This window comes from Pagrus major, chromosome 1 (genome assembly GCF_040436345.1).
Source record: "Pagrus major chromosome 1, Pma_NU_1.0".
Classification (NCBI taxonomy): domain Eukaryota; kingdom Metazoa; phylum Chordata; class Actinopteri; order Spariformes; family Sparidae; genus Pagrus; species Pagrus major.
In genome coordinates, this window is record NC_133215.1 from 20100708 (window position 1) to 20122629 (window position 21922).

Here is a 21922-nt window from a genome sequence, read left to right on the forward strand (position 1 = left end):
TTTACACAGGCCACCGTCTCAAATCTTCCCTCAAAGTTAAGGTACATGCGATGCAGGGACACTGGAAGTCAGTCAGAGTTGGGGGCGCTGAGTAGTTAGTCATAAAGATATCATAGTTAATGGTGTGGGACATAAATGTTTTTTATATTAATTTGGATAGCTTAAAGCAAAAAGGAAAACAAACAGCAGTTTGAGAAGTTTGGACTACAACAGACGGCAAACTTTAACACCAACATACTAAAGGTCAGAGCAGCCACAGCAACTGCAGTCAACAACAGCAGGAAGATAAAGAGGGAGAGAAATTCTCCAGACTTCCTTATAAAACTGCTTAATTTTGAGCATTGTTGAGATAGGAGAAATTTTGTGAACTTTGTGAAACACTGACTACGACAAATTCTTGATTCTTTGGGGCCTTTTTGTAATTTTGGCATATGTTATACATTCATTTCTTTTCTGTGTAGAGCGAGGAAGTGAGATCATATCAAACATCACATTTGTTTTTTTATAATGCCTTGCTCTTCTTCCTGTGTCCATTATGTGATATGAGCATGCAATATGCAGAGTGTTAGATACAAAAAGGCTACTGGTGTTGCAATTGTCATCAGCAATCAGAACAGGAAACATTTGCAAGACTGCAAAAAAGTTGTCAACACTGGAAAGTGCACTGAGAACAGTTTATAAAAAATATAAAAATTAGGAGGAAGTGCCGTTCATTTTCAGGTTCTAAATCAACACCTGTTTCCAATGAAAGAAACAAAAGGTTAGTGGAAGAACCAGTTTTGAAAGGACACAGTTCGGTAAAATTTTCCCCGAACTCCCTAAGTTAACTGACGTGAGGATACTGAGGTTTTGTGTTTCTCAAGTTCCTTCGAAATTATTATTTTTTTTTAATGTATTATGTATTCCACAACCCCTACTTATGCAGCAAGGCAAGTGAACTGACTCACATGCTTTATGTGGTAATGATGGCATCCCAATTCCCAGAGTCTGTCAGTGAGAATGCAGCATGCTTTGACAAGCTTCAGCGGCTCACCTGTGGAGCCTCCCCTGCAGGGCTTGCAGGAGGTTGATCAGGACGAAACAAGCAGGAGAGAGGTGAGAGGGACTGTTGTGTATCAGCCTCAAATAAAACTTTTATTGGTTTGATGCACATGTTGTCCTGACTGTTTGTATTGCACATAGAGAAACAGGAACACACTGTCTCCTGAACTTTGCATTTATACTCAGGTAAATAGTTCTTTCAAGCAACGATCCTTCTTAGCCACAGTGTTTGACAGTTGGAAATCCTGCTCTTTATCCGGATGCTCCTCGGACACATTACACTGCAGTGTTTGGTTACTCAAACAGCGGCTTCCTTCAGCTAAACCTGTTTGTTGTAGGATTAACTGCTTTAGCTGAATAGCCCTCTGGCTCCTTTGTGTACGTCTGCGTCCGACTGTGGAAAATATACAAGCGTGTTTCTTTCTTTCTCTGCCATCACATCTCTTCTATATTCTGCACTCTCTGTCTCACATGGCCTACATCAGTATTTTGCGTTCTTGTCTGACGGGGTCAAGTGCCTGCTTTTCAGGCTACTGATATTGTGACTGCTGGCATACTGACACACATCAGTGAATCAACGGATCAAACAGTCCCAACACCCTGAGCCAACATATTGAAACCGTGCTCTGGGCTCTGTACTAAAATGGGATTAGTCTAATTGTTGACTGAAATTAAAACATGAACTTTTCCCATCACAAAGGACAACTGCGTCCTGTTTGCGTCACCTGGAAGCTTAAAGGTTGCTGTGTATTGTATCCAGTAATTATTGCTCCTGCACACAAATCAGTGTGTACAGTAGGTCTATAATATCTGCATGTATGTGCATGCAAGCAAGCAGTTATGGAATGTCATTAAGTACATATTCAAGGTACTTTTACTTTACTTGATGATTTTCCATGTGATGTCACTCAGTCGCTAAATTGTATTGTGGGTAATGTAGACACCAGGTTTTGAAAAGCAGTCCACTGGTGTAGCATTGTACTGCTATAACACTGTTGGACCCATGACGAGACAAATCGAATCAAAATCGTTCCAGCAGAACCGGAGATATCACCTTTTTTTATCCCAAGCATTCTTCTTTCTTTTTAAAACCTGGTGCCTACATTACCCATAATGCAACTTAATCACTGAGTGACTTCACAGGAGGCAATTTATCAGACTACTGCAGCTTCCTCTGGAGACTTTATACAACTTTTTTCACATATTCAGTTGTACTCTCCAAGACCTGTAAACACACTTTAATGTGTGGCATTACCCTTTTAGTCACGTTTTGAATACAGAACTTTTTACTTGTAGTAAAGTATTTTTACAGTTTTGTATTAAAATTCTCTGCTTAAGAAATGATTTCAACACTGCATCCATGTGAATCTGTTGGTGAAGCTAGTAAAGGACTTGAAGTTGGGTCAACTTTCTCCACTGCTTCACTTGAGTCTATCACTGTTTTGAATGTTATGTGTCTGTGTGTGTATAAATGTTACATTTCACCCACACTCTCTGCTCTCTGCACTGCTGTGTGCAGGAGGTGAGCTCATTAAAGTGTAATATCCTGTTGGGGTGAATGCAGAAGCCTCACATCAAAGCCTCAGACAGACACAGAGGTCTGACACTGAGGATGAGTGGTCTAACAGACGGACAGGACTCAGGAAGGAAACATGTCCTCTTTCATCTCGACTTCTTGATCAGTTGTGACTTACTCTGTCCCGTCCGTGTCTGGTATCCTGTCTCTCACACTTTTCCTGATTGTATCCATTCCTTACTCTAATTTCCATCATGTATTTTCTTCATGCTCCACTTTCTGTACAGCAACAACGGAAACACACTCCACATGGATTTCCCTCTCTGGTATTCCTAACATATGTTTTTGGCTGCGCTGTGATGCTGACCGCTTTTCAGCTGAGCCAGCTCCTCTTGGGCGTGGAGGTAATGTTGACCTTGATGGACCAGTTTTGCGACCTGTATGTGGTGCACGAGGGGTTTATTTATGTGGTTCACCCAAAGCTGCCCTGCTGATTTGATTCTACTCGGGGAGTGATGTTATGGTGGCTTCCCTAAGCTGGCAGTGCTGACACACAGCTGTAGTGTTAATATTTTTACGGCCTTGATATTTCTCAGCCTGTGTGGAGAGACATTGTTGTCAGAAGTCTGAAACTCAGGACCACCTACGGTTTGAGAGTTGGAAACGTAACTCTCCTGGCATAATTTTTTGAAGGTGAATATTGGCCTGTGCATGAACCTGATCGCACTTCCTCCCTCCGCAATAAAACATTGAAGTATTCCAGACATTATTTCACAGCTTCAACTTTTGCCCGTCAGACATTCATAAGGGTTGAGGTTTTGATTACCTAAGAGGCAAAGATATGAGCGTGGCATATTGGGCTCTAAAACACAGTCTAAATGGGTCTTTGCCAGCCAAGTTCTCTCAAGTCCTCTTCCTCATCACCAAAACACTTCAGACTGAGGTCTTTCCACAGCTATCGCACCGCAGCCCCTCCTGCAATCTATCACCACTCAGTCCTCGGGCCTAATCCACTGATAAGTCCCCCAATCAGACCAGCCAGACCAGCTCTGTGATGATAAGAAAACATTCCTCACTGCTTGAATTTTCTGTTGCAGGAGCAGCATATTGCCCCTCTCCTCTTTAACTTCATCCTCCCCTCTCCACATTTCCATATATCCTCACTGGAGCGCGATGTTTACTTTCCAGTATCCGATCACTCGATGTGCTCAGAGGGCTGCATCGCATGACCTCAGACAGTCCTACCCACTCATCAGCGTATTGTTTGTTTGGATTTTCCAGCCGACTTGCAGCGGTCTAGGGGCCACTCAAGGGCGATTTATGAGGATCTGTGTTCTTTTGAAGTGCTCGCAGGTCACGGTGGCTTCAAGAAGCAGGGATGAGTTGAAAAATTAGTTCAGAGAGAGGGAGCAGGGGATTGCGGGAAAGAGGTACACGTGATCTGGTCTTCTTCTGTGCACAGTTGAGCGGTTGCTGGGAGCTGTGGTGAGAGGAGCAACGAGTCATCACAATTAAGCTCCTTTCTCGCAGGAAATGACCCCCTATTGCTCCAATTACAGTGATAACAGCGGATAACACCTTGGACAAAGAAGCACCAATGATCTGTGTGCATGTGTGCTCATGCATTTACGTGAGTGCGCCTGTGCTTGTTCTGTATTTACAAATGTTTTCAGCAGTCTGCAGTTTCCATCCTCTACTGTAGAGGTGGTTCAGGTCACTAAGAACTCTGTTGGTGATCCGGTCTGTGTCTCTTGGCTTGGCTGTGTCTCTGTCCTGAAGCTTTGTTGGGTGAGCGTGGCTGCAGTCTGGATGTGTTCACTCCAGCGCTGGCAGACGTCAGGCCTAATGAGATCCAGATTTGAGAACTTTCTTGGTTTAGAGTGTGATACTGACACCCCTCTCGGCTCCACAGAGATGTAAGCGCCTCACTCAACCCTCAGGATGATGTGTTCATTCCCGCTATGCCAGAACTGTGCACAAAGCCAATAGAGGCTTCGGTCCCTGAGGGTGTTTGTGCGTTTGTCAGTTAGAGACTTTGCATACGCTCACACTTTCACTTGTGTATATACACACCTTTCTCTCCACATCAAAAAAGATAATAACTGTCACTGCTCCGTCATAGGACTAATCTTTAACTTCATCAAGATAAATCTTCACCAAACCCAAACATCAGTAAAAAAGCAAGGCTTAATAATAAGTTAACAGTATAATAAATATTTAAAACAACAACAACAAAATAAGTAAACAGGCATAGATACAATGTTAAATAAACAAATAAAATAAAATGTTTATCCCTGGGTAAAATTCAGAAAGAAATCATCATAATAAGCATTTTTCTGGGGTTTTCCAGCCCAGTCGCCATAACAAAATGTTGCCATTGTACAATTGTACCACGGATACTAAAAATGTGAATGTTTCATTTGTATCTTATCAACATCTCTACAATAGTGTCAGATCTTGTTGAATTTGTAAATCAGCTGAGATGAATGCCAAGCCAGTGACCACTGTTCAAGACTGCATTTTTGATGTTTGTAAGTGTGAAACCACTGAATATTTTTTAAGACATTTTCCAGCTGTTAGTGCCAACAAAATAGGATATTTTTGAGTAGACAAATCGAGACAATTTGCAGCTGAAAAACGATATTTTTAAGGAGATGTTGGATACTTTTCAAGCTGCGTTTGTGATGACAGTACCAGGTCAGCCAAAAAAAGATTTTTTTCCAAATCCCAACCAAGTGGTTTCCGGGCCTAAACCTAACCAGACCATACACACAGTTTTGTCACAATGTAAAATAGAAAAAAATCAACATGAACAAATGGAAAGCTTCAACATGTCCGTAGCTAGAAGAAACGTACAATGCCAACATTTATTTTGGTGACCTGGTAGATTCTTAAAACTAAATCTAAATCTATCTTGAAACCTTTATAAATACAACACTCGACGCTCTCTCATCAGTTTTGTTTCCAGTGAGCAGCTAAAAGTTATGATATTACACTTTTCTCGCCACATTATAATTGCAGTGGTATTATCTCCTAGACACTCACAAACGCGCTCACTGACAACACACATGAACACACAAATTCTGCCCTCATGGACCTCTCTAGAGACATGATGGTAATCAGAGGAGATGGGCGGACAAAGACATTACAACCGCACGGCAGCCACACGGATCCCTGTGGGACGCTCACTCAAGGATTTTGTTGCTTGAACGATTCCCGCTCTGTTTCTTTTTGGCCCCTTGAAATTCCATCTTGCTCTCTGTTCTTGAAGGAAAAAAAACAGAGCAGGAGAAGCACAAACCAGTAAGAATGTAAATGAATGCCAGATCTCCCAGTTTTGGCCTCTTTCTGCATCTCGGAATAATTTGTAAAAAAAAAAAAAAAAAACGTGCAGCCAAGACGCTGATAAGGTGAGAGTGAGGAGAAGGGCACGAGACAAGCTTGGGCCTGAGATGTTTTCCTTTTTTTCTTCTTTTCATTTCAGTTCCCTTTTCTTTTTAGTCTTCCTTCTTATTTTCTAGGTTTGACCTCTACTCACTCTCAGAAACTGCCTCATGTTTCCTCACTGTCTCAGGCGAAACGGGCAGAGTACCAGCTCACTCAACCAGAGTATAGGGTTAGCGTGACTAGAAGTGATTTAAAATTAAGTTTGGCCTCCCCTTTATTTTTCTCCTTAAAGTGTTTATTCTTCAAGAGCATACCACTCAAGAAATTGTTGACCTCAGCTGAATGATTGCCCCCCCTCACATCTTCTTCGAAGCGACGGCATTAATGGTTCAAAGAATCTTTAAGTGGTTCAGTCAGCTCAGTGTTTTCATAGTTTCAGCATGATTAACTGAGTGCCAACTCAAACAAATGACAACTTTTAAAAGGAATAGTATACTTTTTGGGAGATATGGAGAATAAGTATGGAGCTAGAACCAAGGAACATAAAAAAGGAAGGGTTATTACATCACGAATCTTGCTTTGGGGCCAGACTGTGGTGCCAGCTGTACTGAAGTCAATGGAGAAAAACATTAAAACCCAACATATCTATGACTTCTGATGAAGAAATGCCTTCAAGTGTGAAGTGTGATCTTTCATTTTCGTAGATATGTTGGGTTTTAATGTGCTTCTCCATGCATTTCCCATTGACCTCAATACAACCGGCATCAAGACTAGCATGTTACTACTTTATACACAATTAGCCTTTTAACATTTGTGTACAGATTAAACATACCAGGTACAATATGTTCATTAGTGGCTTTACAGGTGTTAGTGGGTTTATTTATTTAGCTTTGGACAAAGCCAGGCTAGCTGTTTTCCCCTTTCTTGGACTATGCTAAGCTAAGCTAATTGTCTCCTGGCTCCTTATCACCAGAAAGTTGAGCTGTCCACCCCTAAGTAAGAAACAAGGATATGCACAGTCCCTTCAATAGGTCTGTCTTTTGTTTAACAAACACTTATCTGCGCAAACATATTAACACTGTCAGTAACGTTATACACTTAGCTAGCTTTTAAGCTATCGCTAAATGCCCAATGTTAGCATTAGCAGAGGTTTACTGACCAATACACAAAATTCAGCATCAAACTCGTCGTTTTACTCACCAAGAGCTGTCTCCAGTGGTGGAACAGTAAAGCAACGGTAATATTAAAGCTTCTGTAAGCGTTGTTGTCATTGTAGCAACCCCTCCCTCCTCTCTACGTCACCACACTTACACAACTCCTTTCTTTTTTTTGAATTGAGGGCAGACTGGACGCTACCATGTCACTCTATCGCCTCTTGAGCTACGAGGTGGTATTACAAAACAGGACTACTACACTGGGACTAGCTTCTTAACAAGCTAACTTCAGGACACATTTTGTCAGTACAATGCAAAGACGTCTTTGACTTACTGTAACGTCAAAACTGAGAGAGAAAAATCTTAATTGATTGTTTTCATTCTCAAACAAACTAAATAAACTCTCTTCATTTTCGTTACTAAATAAACTGAATAAACAAACTGACCTTAAAAATCATCAATTTCATACTGTTTTACTTTGTTTTTATTTGGCGGACCCTGCCACTTTTCCAGCTTGTTCTGGGGACCTTATTTTCCTCTGAGTCTCCTTCTCTTTTAAACAAAAAATCTTACATGTAGTTCCTCCAAAACAGTTCTTTTGGTTTCTTACTGGGTCAACCAAAAAAAATTTAATAAAATCCTGCCTTGGAACGGGAAGAAAAGAAGGTTGCTGTTGGATTGTAACACTTTGACTCCCTATTCAGTCTTGTAAGCACAACCCTGTTTCTGTTTAGTACATCTTGTAAAATTTAAATCTTTGACAGCACTCACAAAAAAAAGTTAATTCAAAGCATTACCGCATCACATACTTGCCAGAATCAAAGCTGCAGAATTCAGCAAAAAAGCCCAGATCTGAGCTGTGCTGTTGGCGCGTTTGGCATTCTGCTATCTGTTATGTTTTGTTACCCATAAATCATTTCAGCTTCTCTCCTATTCACACAGTTGTACAATCAGATGTTTAATCAGATCAGCAGCACATATTGCAGCTCCTTACTGTTCGTACTGCCTTGCCTACAGATGCCTGAAATGACGACACATTAAGATAAATGGTGAAGATAAAAATTCCAAAAGCTCATAATGATTTTTCATTTGGACTTTTATATTAGAAAAGCATTAAAAATTTAAAAAATATTGTATGTAAAGCTCCATGTATGATCTCTGATAGCCTGTTTTGTTTTGAACGACACTCTTCTTTCACTGAGCCTATTAGTGGAAGTCAACACTCTGATGTCATTCAAGCTCTGCAACCAATTACGTGCGGTCCAGAGAAATTCAAATGCAGTAACTTAATGTCTTCCTGGGTTTCAGAGCCTCCACGTCTATGTGTCAGTCACCCGTCTCTTTGTCCCCCACCACCATCACAACCAACTCCCCTCCTCCAGAAACCACATTTCCAAGCTGCTTGTTCCACTGCAAGCAATTAGATGTGAGGTCACGAGCGCACCGGCAGCTGGGTCCTGTTTCAGTGTGCCGCGGTGCAAGTTCAGAGCAGGTTTTAGTAAATGGGGTACCATGAGTACGTCAGCAGACTGTACACAGATACAAACCAGCTGGCCCCTTCAGCTAATTTACTCCACGGTGAAAAGTGAAAGAAAAGCGAAGGGAATTTTAATTTTATTTGAAAAGTGCTCTAAATGTGAACTGAGCGATCGTAGCAACAGAATAATCACTTCGGCCTACATACTTACATGTATAGGCATGTACGCACACACTCACGCACCCACTGGGGAGTGGGGTAAATTCTTCCAAAGCCATGTTTAACTCCTCATTTTTCAGGCAACTCTGCTCATTGCCCTCAAGGTTTAGTGGATCAGAAATAGACCCAGCTGACAGCCAGAGGGGACAGAAGAAATCTCCAGAGTCACAAAGTTCCCAGTCAAAAAAATATGAAATAATAATTCTCTTGAAAATAATAATTCCCCTTTGTTGGAAGTCAGTCACTTTCTCATGTTTTCAACCGTGTCCCAATGAGACTCGACTGCTGATTAAACAGTTTTCATTTGATCACGAACCAGAACTGCTGAAGGGAGCGAGTTGCTTTGCGGTTTATGTTCAGACAAATCCAAATCGTGCAGTCGCAATCAAAGCTGTCGAATCAGCTCAGCAGAGGGGTTTCAAATCAAGCAGTGGTCCTGGGGCTTACTTGCCTTAAAGGGTAACCACCAATTATATACATTAAAGTGTGTTTACAGGTCTTGGAGAGTGCTGCTGCATATGTTAAAACGGTAGTATAAAGCCTTTTGTTCCACGCATTCTTCCTCCTTTAACATCCATAATGAAAATCTTTTATTTATTCTCCCATGAATAAGTCATAACATGCTACACAAGTTTTTAAAAATGGCGGTAATAATCGGTTTCAGTCTGTCCTTGGTCACAATAACGTCACCCCCAGTCCGTGATGTTCTTTGTTCTAGACAAGCAAATTGTTGGTTCCACTCTGGAGCTGGTTTTCCTGGCTGACAGCCAGTTATCAGGCTGTCGAAACACAAAGAACTGCTTCCAGAGAAGGCACTGGCTCTGAACCAGCACCATAAACCGCCACGGTCGCAACTAGCACCGGCCGAAAACCAGACCCTGGTTAGCTCAGGTTGAAAGGGGGTGATATCATTGGAGGCAATGTATCACATTACATGCAGCTTCCTCTGGACCCAGAAAAGGCTTTATTCTACTCTTTTCACATATGTACTAGTACTCCCCAAGACCTGTAAACACACTTCTAAAAATTGGTGGAGTTACCCTTTAACCAAATATCCTCGCTCTGAGATTACTCGTCAGTCCCACAAACTCTTTGGCAGGTCTGTTGTAAGCTTTGCAAAAAACCCACAGAACTTGTAAAGTCTAGTCAAGATGCCAAAGTTTCCAAAGATACCAAATGAGCCCGGATGAATTACAGGGGAATGTGTACAAAGTGATGCAGAATTTTTCCATTTGACGTAAGAATATCTTCAATCAACGTAATGTAACTGTGCCTTTAGTGATGTGCTGGAACAAGCATGTCCAATATGTTTATGTGATATCATCTAACTCTTAACGAATTTTCCAGCTATTCCAGGGAAATTTTGACAGAATGAGAGTAAAACAGCCAGTGTTGTGTCTGCACATAGTTCTGTGTCAGGACCAATCAGCACTGTGGGACTTCAGAGATCAGCAGGTCACTGTGAGTTTCAGCTCCATGTCTTATTTTGGTGTTTTGTTTGGGTGCATTTCAGGAGGGAGGGTATTTTAGTTTTCCCAGTGACTGATAGGCCTCGTTTGTTTACGGAAGCACAATTATACGAGCGACTGGGCAGCATACTGGTCCCAAATGAGTCCCTGTGGGCCCCCTAATGGCCACGCTATAACTGCTGAGGTGTGGTGAAAGAGCAGCTAGTGTCTTTGCTAGCTGCTATAAACTATTTTACTGTTCACTAACACTGTAGACACTGTGCAGGGCCTGTGTTTGCAACATCCTCCATGTTTAATGTTAGGATTGAGAGGAATTCATAGAGGAAGAGGTCTTTTTGGAAGCTGGAGGCGATGGATTTCACAAGCTTCCTGATGTGCCTCTGACATTCCCACTGGGACTTGTCATTTGGGACCTTTCCCCGTTCCCCCCCCCCTAAAAGGTAGGATGCCAAGAGCAATTAAGAGGGATAGGAGAGCAGAAGAGGGAAGAGGGAGGACCGGTTCAAAAGAAAGTCACTTTGAAGGAGAGAGGAAGAGAGAGCTGGACAGAGACACCAACAAAGAGGACGATAAACAGATTTAAACATTATCCAGTTGCATATGACTTTTTTCCGGCCTCGCACATTAAACAGCTTTAATGAAAACATGGAATAGAGCCGTGAGTGCTTCTCTCAGTGAACAGCCAGGAATATGCCAGTGCCTGAAGAGAAATGGCACTCTTCTTTTAAACTTGTTTAGACTAGAGAGCAAAGGATCCTCCGTAATTCCTCACGCTGTCATCTAGTGTCTTTTCTTCTTCTATAAGCTAAACCTTCCTCCCTCCGTGATTGTGGGCTCCGACGTGAAATGCGTCCTCTTGCACATCTGTGCTTATGTTTGGACAGGAAAACATAAAATCCCTTGTAGCACTGAGGTGATTGGTCAAGGAAAACCAATGTGCTGCATCAGCATTTAATTACCTCAGAAAAGATACACAGTGTACAGTCACTTACAGTAAATCCATGGGTTTTGGTGCGTTTGACTGTAAATCAATCTAGTCTGTATTTATATGTTCTGCAGCAGGGTACTGTATGTATGACTGCCAGCTGAGAGGAACCTCAAGACAGATGGTTTGGATGGGAAATGGACTGCGATGCATCCTTGTGATGAGATACGGTATTATGGTAACGTTCAGTAGGAGTGTGTGAACTCATCTGGACATGCTGGAGGAATACTTCCCCACCACAGTGGAGTGGGGGTTGTTTGTTTACTGTTTAGTCCACTATTCTGCACGTCCGTTCTCACCCACGCCTCCCTCCCACGTTCTCTCTTTCTGTTCCTCGACTTCTTCTTCTTCCCACAGCTCAGCTCGGTTCTTGAGTCCCTCTCTTACTTTCCAGCTTATTTCCCCCTTTAGATTGCTCTTGCCTTTATTCTTTGCACCTATGGTCATTCTCTTGACTCAGCGTGCTCTTGAATGCTCATGTCAGCATCAACACTAAGATTATGTCTTATACAAGCCCAAGTATACTTCCAACAAAGTGCTTGTTGAATGGCTGAACAACGTATGGACTGCTTTTGAGAGACATTGCCTGAAAGTGCAAAAACTGCTTTCATTCAGACATGATTAGACGTCAGGTCATACAAAGTAGCTCATTTGAAGCATAACTCTGCCTCTCCTCCCTGTCTTGCTCTATAACTTGCGACATTGTGGTCCAGAGCCTCTTTCCGTTCATTTGTAAATATCTCTTGCAGACAGAAAAGTCAAAGGGATTTGGAGTGGGCAGCATTGCTATCAGAAAGGATAGCAACTGAATAATGTGTCAAAATCTACTCAGACTAAATGCAGTCAGTCAGGAACTGAAACCTAAGGACAAAACACGAGAGGACATACAGAGAAAGTCTGATAACTCTGTCAAAATCATCCTGAAAAAAGGGGAAAAAGTTTATAAGACGTTATTTTCCCATGATTATTCTGTCTCTGTCCAGCTCAGTGCAAAATTATGCTTGTTGGTAAGATTTGGATGGAGACTAACGGAAACAGAATACAGATGGTGATCGAATCCAGGACAGCTGACAATTTCATGCCCATTTGTGGACGACTCTATTTGGGTATCTATGCTACACAGAACAAAACAAGCTAGAGGCAACATAACGTCACTAAATGCTATCATCATACTTGTCTGTCTCATTCAAATGCTGCTCAAAAAAATGGCTCAAAACACATTAATTCACAGGCTCCCAATCACAATGGACTGCTTTTGAGAGACATTGCCTGAAAGTGCAAAAACTGCTTTCATTCAGACATGATTAGACGCCAGGACATACAAAGTAGTTCAATTGAAGCATGACTCTGCCTCTCCTCCCAATCTACTATTACTCTTTCAAAACTTACATGGCATGCCAACGGGACATGGAAGAGGGAGCATAGCAGATTACATCTTCAGGCCATGTTTGTGTATTTTTCCAATTGGGACTGCTTGTTTATTTTGGTTCTTGCTCAAGCGCTGCCTAATTGTAGATGTGATGGCTCTAAAGTAGTTTATAAAGATACACACTTCACCACCAGTGACCTCAAAGATCTCTACAGGAAATGGAAGGGTGGGAGGTTTTCTGTGATACCTTTTGCCCACTTAGGAGCATGTGTATGTGTATTTGTGTTAAGGTATGTTTTCTGTGTGTGTGGCTGTAACGCTGCCCCAGGCCAGAGAGGCAAGTAGGGTCATGATCCTCCAAAAAAATATTCTCAAGAAACAAAGTTCAGCAACTTTATCTTTCAAATTTGACCTCTGACTCTAAGTGGTGATTCCTGAGAGCTTGTTTTCATTCTTTACATTTACCTCATTCTCTCTCGAGCGCCCCGCCCGATCCTGTTAAACCCTTCATCCACTTCTCAGGTCACGCCGACTTTTTGTTTCTAGATGTGACCACTTGTTTTCCTCAGCGACCCTCTGTTTTGGCTCTTAAGGGCGGCATTAACGTCAATTTACACAATTAAAGGAGAATGCGTGAAGAGTTAGCACGTTGCTGCTCTCCAGCCAAATATGTAATTGAGCTAATAGCAGCTGTTCGAGCCGGATCTCATAACGCATTCACATGTTCCATTAGGAGCTGCTCTCAAGAGCCAGCGGTGGAGTGACTGGCTCCAGATGTTTTCCGTGGCGCTGAAAAAAAAGCCTCACAGGATACAACATAGGAGATGAGGAGATGTGTTTTCTGTCAAAAGAGAAGGATGAGAATCGTCCCCGGTGACTTTAAATACCCTAAAAGGGGCTCTATTTTTACCAGCTCAGGACCTATCGGGCTGCATTTAATCAGGCAGTGTCACTGTGCCAAATCCTCCTGAGTAATCACCTCCTGTGAGCTGTCCAAATGATAACACCTTCATGATTCTGTTATTATATTTTGGTTCTGGGAAACTGAGCACACTGTGGTCCCGGTTGAGTCACGTTTGCGTTGGAGGGATGTAAACAGCTCTGGGTGGTAGTTCGAGAACAGGGCTGACCAAGAGACACTTGTAATGTTTCTGCTCAAGCTTTTTGTAAAATTCATGTTTGTCTGTAAGTGTTTGTGTGTGATTGTCTCATAACCATGTCCAACGGTGATTTCATCAAATGTACCACCCCAGTCGCCAGAATAAAATGTTGGCAGTTGACATTTGGCAAACCATGTTATGTTGAAATTACTTTATGTTGCAACATTATGTTTCTTTAGGTTCAACAAAAAACTCTTGGCTAATGTCAGGAAAAGATCATGTTGGAGCTTGAAATACCCGTTTTGGATGTCACAAACACGACTAGTCCCAACTTCTTGTCAAAAATAGTAGCTTTTTGTGCCATAAACACGGCTGGATATTGCCCTGGGTTATTCTGTGGTGTCACGCTTACAAATAATGAAATGTAGTCACGAAGTGGGATACATGCTTGTCAGCCTTCTCACTTGTAAGAACCCATGTAACTTTTCAGAGAGGTGCTGGGGTTGATCAATATCAGACAACCAATCATATATTAAATTGAACAGGGCTCATCACACTTAACTAAGACAATGGAGGAGACGCTTGTTCTGGCTGTTCTGTTGGAGCAGATCCTCTAGACACTGAATATTGATGGTGAGTGTTGTACTTTTATCACCCTACACGTTGTAAGCTTGTTATCAGCTGTGTGGTCAGCCCTCTGTGACCATGGCTATTGTCCATTTCTGTCAGCACAGTGCTTCATTCCAGCGCTCCCGAGTGCACCGCCTGCGCTATTCTGCCCGGAAGAAACATTAACTGGACCCTAACTCCTAACTCCACCATCATCCCCTCCACCTTTCAATATGACAGTCAGGTCATGGACATGTAATGTGAATGTGATATGACACTTATTGTAGAAATGTCTATATGGTATGCAGGCCTGTGACACATATAAATCTGAACGTATCAGTGGTTTGCCAAAATTTTATCCTCATGACTTGGTTGCCAAAGCACTGGATACTTCTAAAGAGGCATTTTCCAGCTGTTTTTGGTGACAGCAGCAGGTAAGTCAAAACATAATCTTTTCCTAATATTAACCAAGTGGTTTTTGTGCCTAAATCTAAACAGAGCACAATCACAGCATTGTCACAGCGTTAAATTGAAAATTGGACATAAAGAAACAAAGTTGCTTCATAAAGAAAGTTTCAACATATCTGCAGTTTGCAGAAACACACATTGACATCATTTACTCTGATTGGGTTGAATGTACAAGTTTTCACAGATTTTGCAGAGTGACTGGCTTCTGATCAGCAGCATGTTAACTACTGTTCTGATTCTGCTGCCGGTAAACTTTTCCAGGCCAGACAGCTGTGTTCTCAAGGGAAAGTTATACTCGTCACTGCTCTCCTAAGGCAGTTCATGTAGAATCAAGCTCTATTACTTTTCTCTCATGACTCAGGATTTCTCTTTTCCAACATTGTTAACTCAGTGATTCTTCAGCCAAGCTGGAGATGATTATTCATGCACATCACTTCACATCACTTGATTGTTCATAAGTAATCAGTAGTCATGGTGTAATGCAGCTGCTGACCCTCGTAAGTTTTAGTAAAGGCTCTTATTATAATTATTTTAACATCTTTACACTGAGAAAGGTTCAGAATTCAAGTTTATCAAGCTCAACTGTTTACATCAGTGAATTACTGGAATCTGCGGATCACTGAAATCCTCTAATCAGGACTTGTTGGTTATGCCCTAGGCCAAAAACAAACAATGATTGCACATTTTTGAAGTGAGTTGTGCTGGACTGAAGCTCTGGGGACTTTGTTGGCACCTTTAAAAAGCAGCTCAGGCCGGCCTTTGTTTAGTTTTTTCCATTTTTACACTAGATATATATTGCTGTTTATATCATATTGTTTAACTTCCTTTTATGCACTTAATATAGTATTTACAGCCCAGTATACCTCGGGATCACATCCATATAGGACGTGGATCATGACTTTCAATGGCAAAGTTCTTCACTGGTTAATGCAGGAAGTACAGCAGTGTGTCATTTATGTGAAATGGTGAAAAGTAGGGGTGTGTGGGTTGGATTGGTGAATGTGTGTGTGTAACATTTTTCTGACTTTCATGCAGGACACTGAACTTTCTGTCTGGTCAAAAACCTGTAATTAATGATTGCCTTTTTATTAGCTGTGACCATGATCATTCCCGAACCACAACCAAGTGTTTTGGTTGCCTAACCATAACCAAAACATTGACCACGTACATATTTTATTTGCCATGACCCCAATGATTCCTTAACCTTAACTATACAGTACAGCATTTGCCATGCACAAATATTGTAAAAGGCATGAATTCATAAATATTGGCATTGAAAACATTTTGGGACTTTGCAGAATCAGCCAATGCAGACACAATACGGTCTGTGAGGCTCTTTGCTCCAGAAAAGTTACAATATTCGGAAAATTTGCAAGCAATATGCCATTTCATCATGCTTACATTTAAAATACAAATATGCTGTAGGACATGACACTATGAATATGTTTGTTTGTGTCTCTATATCCTCATGTCTGTAATTGGCCTTTTAATGGTTTCAGAGAGCACTGAAGCCAACAGCACATGAAACAGATCTGTTCTTGTTCTGCATTTTTAGATCGCCTGCATTGTCTTGTTTTGCTTCTTCATCAGGTTTGGTGTCATTAGTCATGCTGGTTAGCTCAGCCTCAGGGCTGCTGACAGCTCATCAAAATAAGAGACAGGTGGTGAAACAGACATTAACAGTAACTAAAGGGAGGAGAAACACTGTTAAACACTATACAAGACCATAGTAAATAAGTAAAGTTTATTTAATACAGCACCTTTCAGGGAAAACGTCACAAAGTGCTTATCAAGTACAACATCAGATCATAAAGCAAAAAAAGTTAAAGTACACAAGTGATTAAGCTAAATTAAACCTGTGTGTTATAACTACAACTACAACTACTGCTTTGTTTCCCTCCGTGCAGATAGACATGCTTTCCATGCAGCTTTTGCTTTTAAAAACAACAACAAAAACACTGGCAGAGTCTTAATATTTCACAGAAATGCTTGAAAGGAAGGAAAAATACAATAAAAATGTCATCCAAGAGTTGAACTTACAAACAAACTGTTAAACCCATTCATTAATATTTCTCTCGACCCTAAACTGGTTTTGTGGGATACTCTGTTGGCCAACTGGTCAATATGAACTCTATCAGGGACTGTTAATGGCCATCAAAAACCAGAGGTGCAAGATATATTCAAATCATTTACTTAGGTCAAAATACCATTACCACACTATAAACATACTCCATTAGAAATTATGAGAAGTACTTTATTCAAATCTCCAGTTAAGTGAAAGTGTACGAATATTGTCATTAATAATTACTTATTTGTAAGAAATGCTTTAATGCTGTAGTTGGTGAAGGTGGAGCTTTTAACTGTACTTCATAGTGTCAGGCAGTTAAATCTGATATAAGTACAATAATTCTCAAAAGTATGAAGTAACATAAAATGGAAATACTCAAACTAAATAGCAGCACTTCAGAAGAGTTTGAAAGTTTCCCTGAATAAGTCTTTCACATATTTAAAAGTAACACTAAAACTACAATTTAATGTCCCAACCAACACTGGGACACTTTTCTACAGTGTGGCGAGGCCGAGGTTTCTCCCGTGTCAGGGAACGTGGTTTTTATGAGCCCATCTTCTCATCTGTGCTTCGTTAACACTGGTTGTGTTCTCTTGTGGTGTCGGTTTATGTGGCTCTGATCTCTGGAGCTAACTGCCCCTTAAGCAGTCAACTCAACTGTAAATCTTAAATTTTAAGCAGATCTCGAATCTAGAGAAGAGTTGAGCCACATCATAGCTTAAGTAGCAGGTAATTGGATGAACTGGCGTCTGGGGAGTGTTTTAATGATGCAGTCATTGGGGTGGCTTATGTGCTTAACGATGCTAATGTGGCACACATCTGCCTGCTCACAGTAAAACACATCAAATTTGACGAAGAATCAAGTGTAGTGTGTTTGGTGTAATCAAGAATTGAAACAAAGGTAGAGCAATGCATCTGTAGCTGTGTTTTTATCTTATAGTCAAGCAAATTTGAAGCGAACTTTTAAAATATTGCAAAAAGAAAACGCGAATTTGGTGCGTTTCCATCAACTGGTTTGGGGCGAATAAACTAAGCATAGTTTAGTCAGAAGTTAGCGGTTAAGGCTACCTTCTGATGGCTGTAATTAAAAGAGTAGAAGAAGTAGAGGACTCGAACCATAAACAAAACCAGTTGTCTGCCAACCGCCAGTAAACTTCAAAGAAGAAGAACAAGCAGTTGCCTTCATTTCTTCTTTTTCTCTCGGGGTGGAAACAGCTGATCAGTCATGTCAGTTAAATATTGGGTGTTTCTATTTCTCATTAAGAGCATTAACCCTGTTTCAAAAAAGGCAAAAAGCCCTTCAAGTGAGCATCAAAAGTTTAGGTGTGTTCAAATTTGCCGTTCCCATAAACCTTTTCCAGTGTGGTACTTAAAAATGCACATAAAAATTTGTTTCTTATGATCATCCTCTCTCTATCTCACCGTCTCTCAAAGCGCCTAAACACCTTTAATCTGCTTTGACAAACTGCCGCTGTGGTTTCTCAAGCTTTGTGTAAACACAGTAAAACACCATCGGCTAACATATCTAGGGCAAGCAGCCAGTTAGCAGCAAAAAACAACAAAACAAAAGACTTGAGCTGCCAAGGGAGACTTTATATAAGCTCCCATCCAGCGGTGTTACACTGACGCAGTGCAGACAGCAACTGATTTAACCTGACGACAAGCCTCATTCCCAACTTCAACTCCCTCAAAGTGCTTTCTTTCCACTCCCTGCAGCGGTAAGCACATTTTGAAGACAAAGCGTGCGTGGGGAGTGACGTTAAACAAGGGAGTGACACTGTAATGGTGTCACAGGATCCTCGGTTTACATTAGCAGCACTCTAAGTAATCCCAATCTGTTTGGTGCCGCTTTAATGAGGAATTAATGTGAAGTATATTACATGCTGGTTGACAGACAGGCGACATCCTCTGCTAATGAACCCTTCAGAGACATATTAGAGAGAGAGAGAGAGACGTTCCCCACATTCTTCCTGCAGAGTACGTTTCTGTTCCTGACGCCATGGTTAGGGTTAAGTTCCTGACCACTAAGTCTTATCACTGGCAAACTAACAGATCTTTGTCTGAACGCTGTGCTATAAATCTTATTGAATTGCAGCTGTTTTTCATAGCACGACCCAGTCTTGACCACAGACCCGCAGGTTTTAAGAGTTTTTGTCCAAGAGGCCAATTTAAAAACTAGTTTTCTAGTCGCACTGTTGATGGGAAAGTAGCACCGCAGAGTGAAAGCTTTCACTGGAAAGGTTTTGCATTCTTCTAGTGCTAAACTCGATGTGTTGTGATGATACAGAAAGTCTGTCTTAACACTACGTTAAAAGCCAAATATAATGTATTTTATGAAAGTTTAAGTTTGCTGTAATAATTTCTCCTGTTCATACTGGGTGTCAAGCGATACCTTTCCAGTGCAGCTCCACTGTTTTGGCTTCATGTGCCACTGAGGAACTTATACAGGAATTAAGAGTTTGTTACAAGGACGAAACACGATTTCAAGGAAAGGCTATGCTTGATATTGTTAACTCAAACTGCTGAGGCCTCATACCAGGTACAGTGAGGTCCAGTCACACCAGAATTTAACTGCTAATTGTTACTGCAAAATTGGTTCACTTCATAGGAACCGGACTGATCAGCGGAGTTGCTCACAAATCTTTTGAACTGTTTAAATTGGGTGTTGACTGATATTTAACCATCTCGACAGTGCTTTGAAAGTCATGAAACAAATGCGAGTTTCATGTCTAATGTTCAAATAGCCTGAAACTGACATGAATCTCTACTGTGCGCTCGCCTCATGGCAATTGGCTGATGTTTCCTGGATCTGCTTTTGAGGGGAAGTGGGCGGGATATGTGTCTACAACCACCATCTTTGCTGTTGCAAACTTTTCTATTCAAAATGCTTCAAGTTGTTTGTCTCCTCTCTGGCTATACTGGTTAGTGCGAGCATTTTCCCAGCTGGCTAGCATGTTAGCAGTTTAACTTTGTTGTGATGTACTTTCTGGCGTGAGCGGGCTAGTACAACGCATCTTTACACGGAGCAAAGGAATGTGGATTTTATCCCCCTTCTGGCAATTAGAGAACCAAAAGCAAAGATTGCTCTGACTCTGTGTGGTGGATAATTGAGTGTTGCTGTGAGAAAACCCCCCAAAAAATACATCAAATGACCAGTGAGCCAATCCATGCTGTAGTCACAGATACTTACGATGCGAGCTGTAAAGCTACCAATTCCCACTCCTCTGGATAAACAAACTGTGTTGTTCAGTCGTCCTCCTAGACAACTGGAGCCATTACCAGCCACCGCAGAAACCCAAGGCTTTCTCCTTATTAAAGATTGCCTTCATCCACGGTCGTTTTCATAAGCCCCTCTCCTCCATCCCTTCCTCGCTCGCTCCTCCAACCTCATTCTTTGTGGGTTCGGGGTTGGCGAGTGCGAGGCGTCACAGAAATTGAGGCCCTCTCTCAATTTTTCTCTTTCTCGCACTCCCCCCTTTCTTCTTCTTCCTCTCTCCTTCCTTCCTTTACTCCCTTTCTCGGGACTGGGCGTTCACGTTTCTTAAATGGAGGGGGGAATTGCCAAAGCACATGTCAGAGAGAAACAATGAGGGAAGGTTAGTTTGAGAGAAAACACAGGAAGCCATGATGTATGGACTCCAACTGGCCTGTACCCTGCTGAGAGTGTGAGCCAGCCAGATGAGAGTGTGGTCTGTGGGTGCGGCCCACCGTGCTTTATACCCGGGGATGGAGTGATTTACCTCACACAGACAGAACACACACAAAAAAACATTCACACAGACGCTTGCCAGAACAATAACACACACATTGATACTCTAAATTCTCCATTTCCTTTAAAATTTCAACTGTGTTTGAAAGCAGCTCGGCATTAATGGTCCAGAAAATTCCTCCTTGTTCCCAAAGCATCTGCGTGTTTGAGTTCGACACGACATAGATCTGCAGATAGTTAATGGAAACCTGCAGGGATAGATAAGGAGTAGGCATGCTTTTGAGGGTGGAGGGGACACATAGACACACAACATTTTACAACCAGAGTGTGGGAGGACAGATGGACCCCTGTGGATGTCGATGAAGGAGGTCTTTGTTGATAATAGTGATGGATGATGTTCTTATGGAGTCCTAGATGGTATCTGTTTTAATACGGTCCTAAAGATGGGTCTGGGGGTGACGGGCACAGCGCCACACTCCATTCATCAAGTGAGGAGGAGAAGAAAGAAGGACAGGGAGAGAAAACAGAAAGAGATACCAGTGTTTGAACACAACTTGTTTATGGTGAGTGCTCCTCCTTACATGGGGCTTTCCACTGAAGGCCTTTCAACATGGCAACATGAAACACATGCTGGAAGAGGGAGTTGGGACGAGAACAAGAGTAATTATTGGCACGGTGGGAGTCGTAGAGTCATGTGGGAGTGCAATCTGCGTAACTGGCATGTTCCTCCCGTTCTGCGGTTTCATGTGAATCATTAAGAAGAGTTGAGAAAAGAATTTCACCTCCGCTTCTCACACATGGACTTTTTTATTGTAGCTGTTGTACAAGCTCACAGAAAGAACCTGCTAAAAGGACACATCATGTTTTTCATCGGCCTGCTGCTTCTGCTCGCATGCCTGGTATTGTGGCTCCTCATCAAGCATGTCTGCATATTGTACACAGATGGCAAAGACGACCTCTCGGATAGAGGCAACCCAAACCAAAAGGCACAAACTATTCATTTTCAGTGAGGGGAAAAACTTACATCAGCAAGAAAAGCTTCATGAAAAACGCAGCTTTCAGAAGACATCTGGTGGAGGCTCTTCATGCTGCGCTGGATGAGCGTGATTGACAGCCCACCATCCTCTGTGTGCCACTGACATTTTGGCTTTTGCAACACAGGATAGGTCAGGAGGGAGAGTTTAAGGTGGCAAAGTGCCAACAAGCAGGAAACATGATCCAAGACACCATGCTGCTGGGCCAAATGTCTCTCCTTTTAGCACCATGGGTGAAACAAAATCATGTTTCCAACGAATATGAACGTGGCCTTTATGGAGCACTTAAATAGACGAGTCAAAAATATACCTGAATA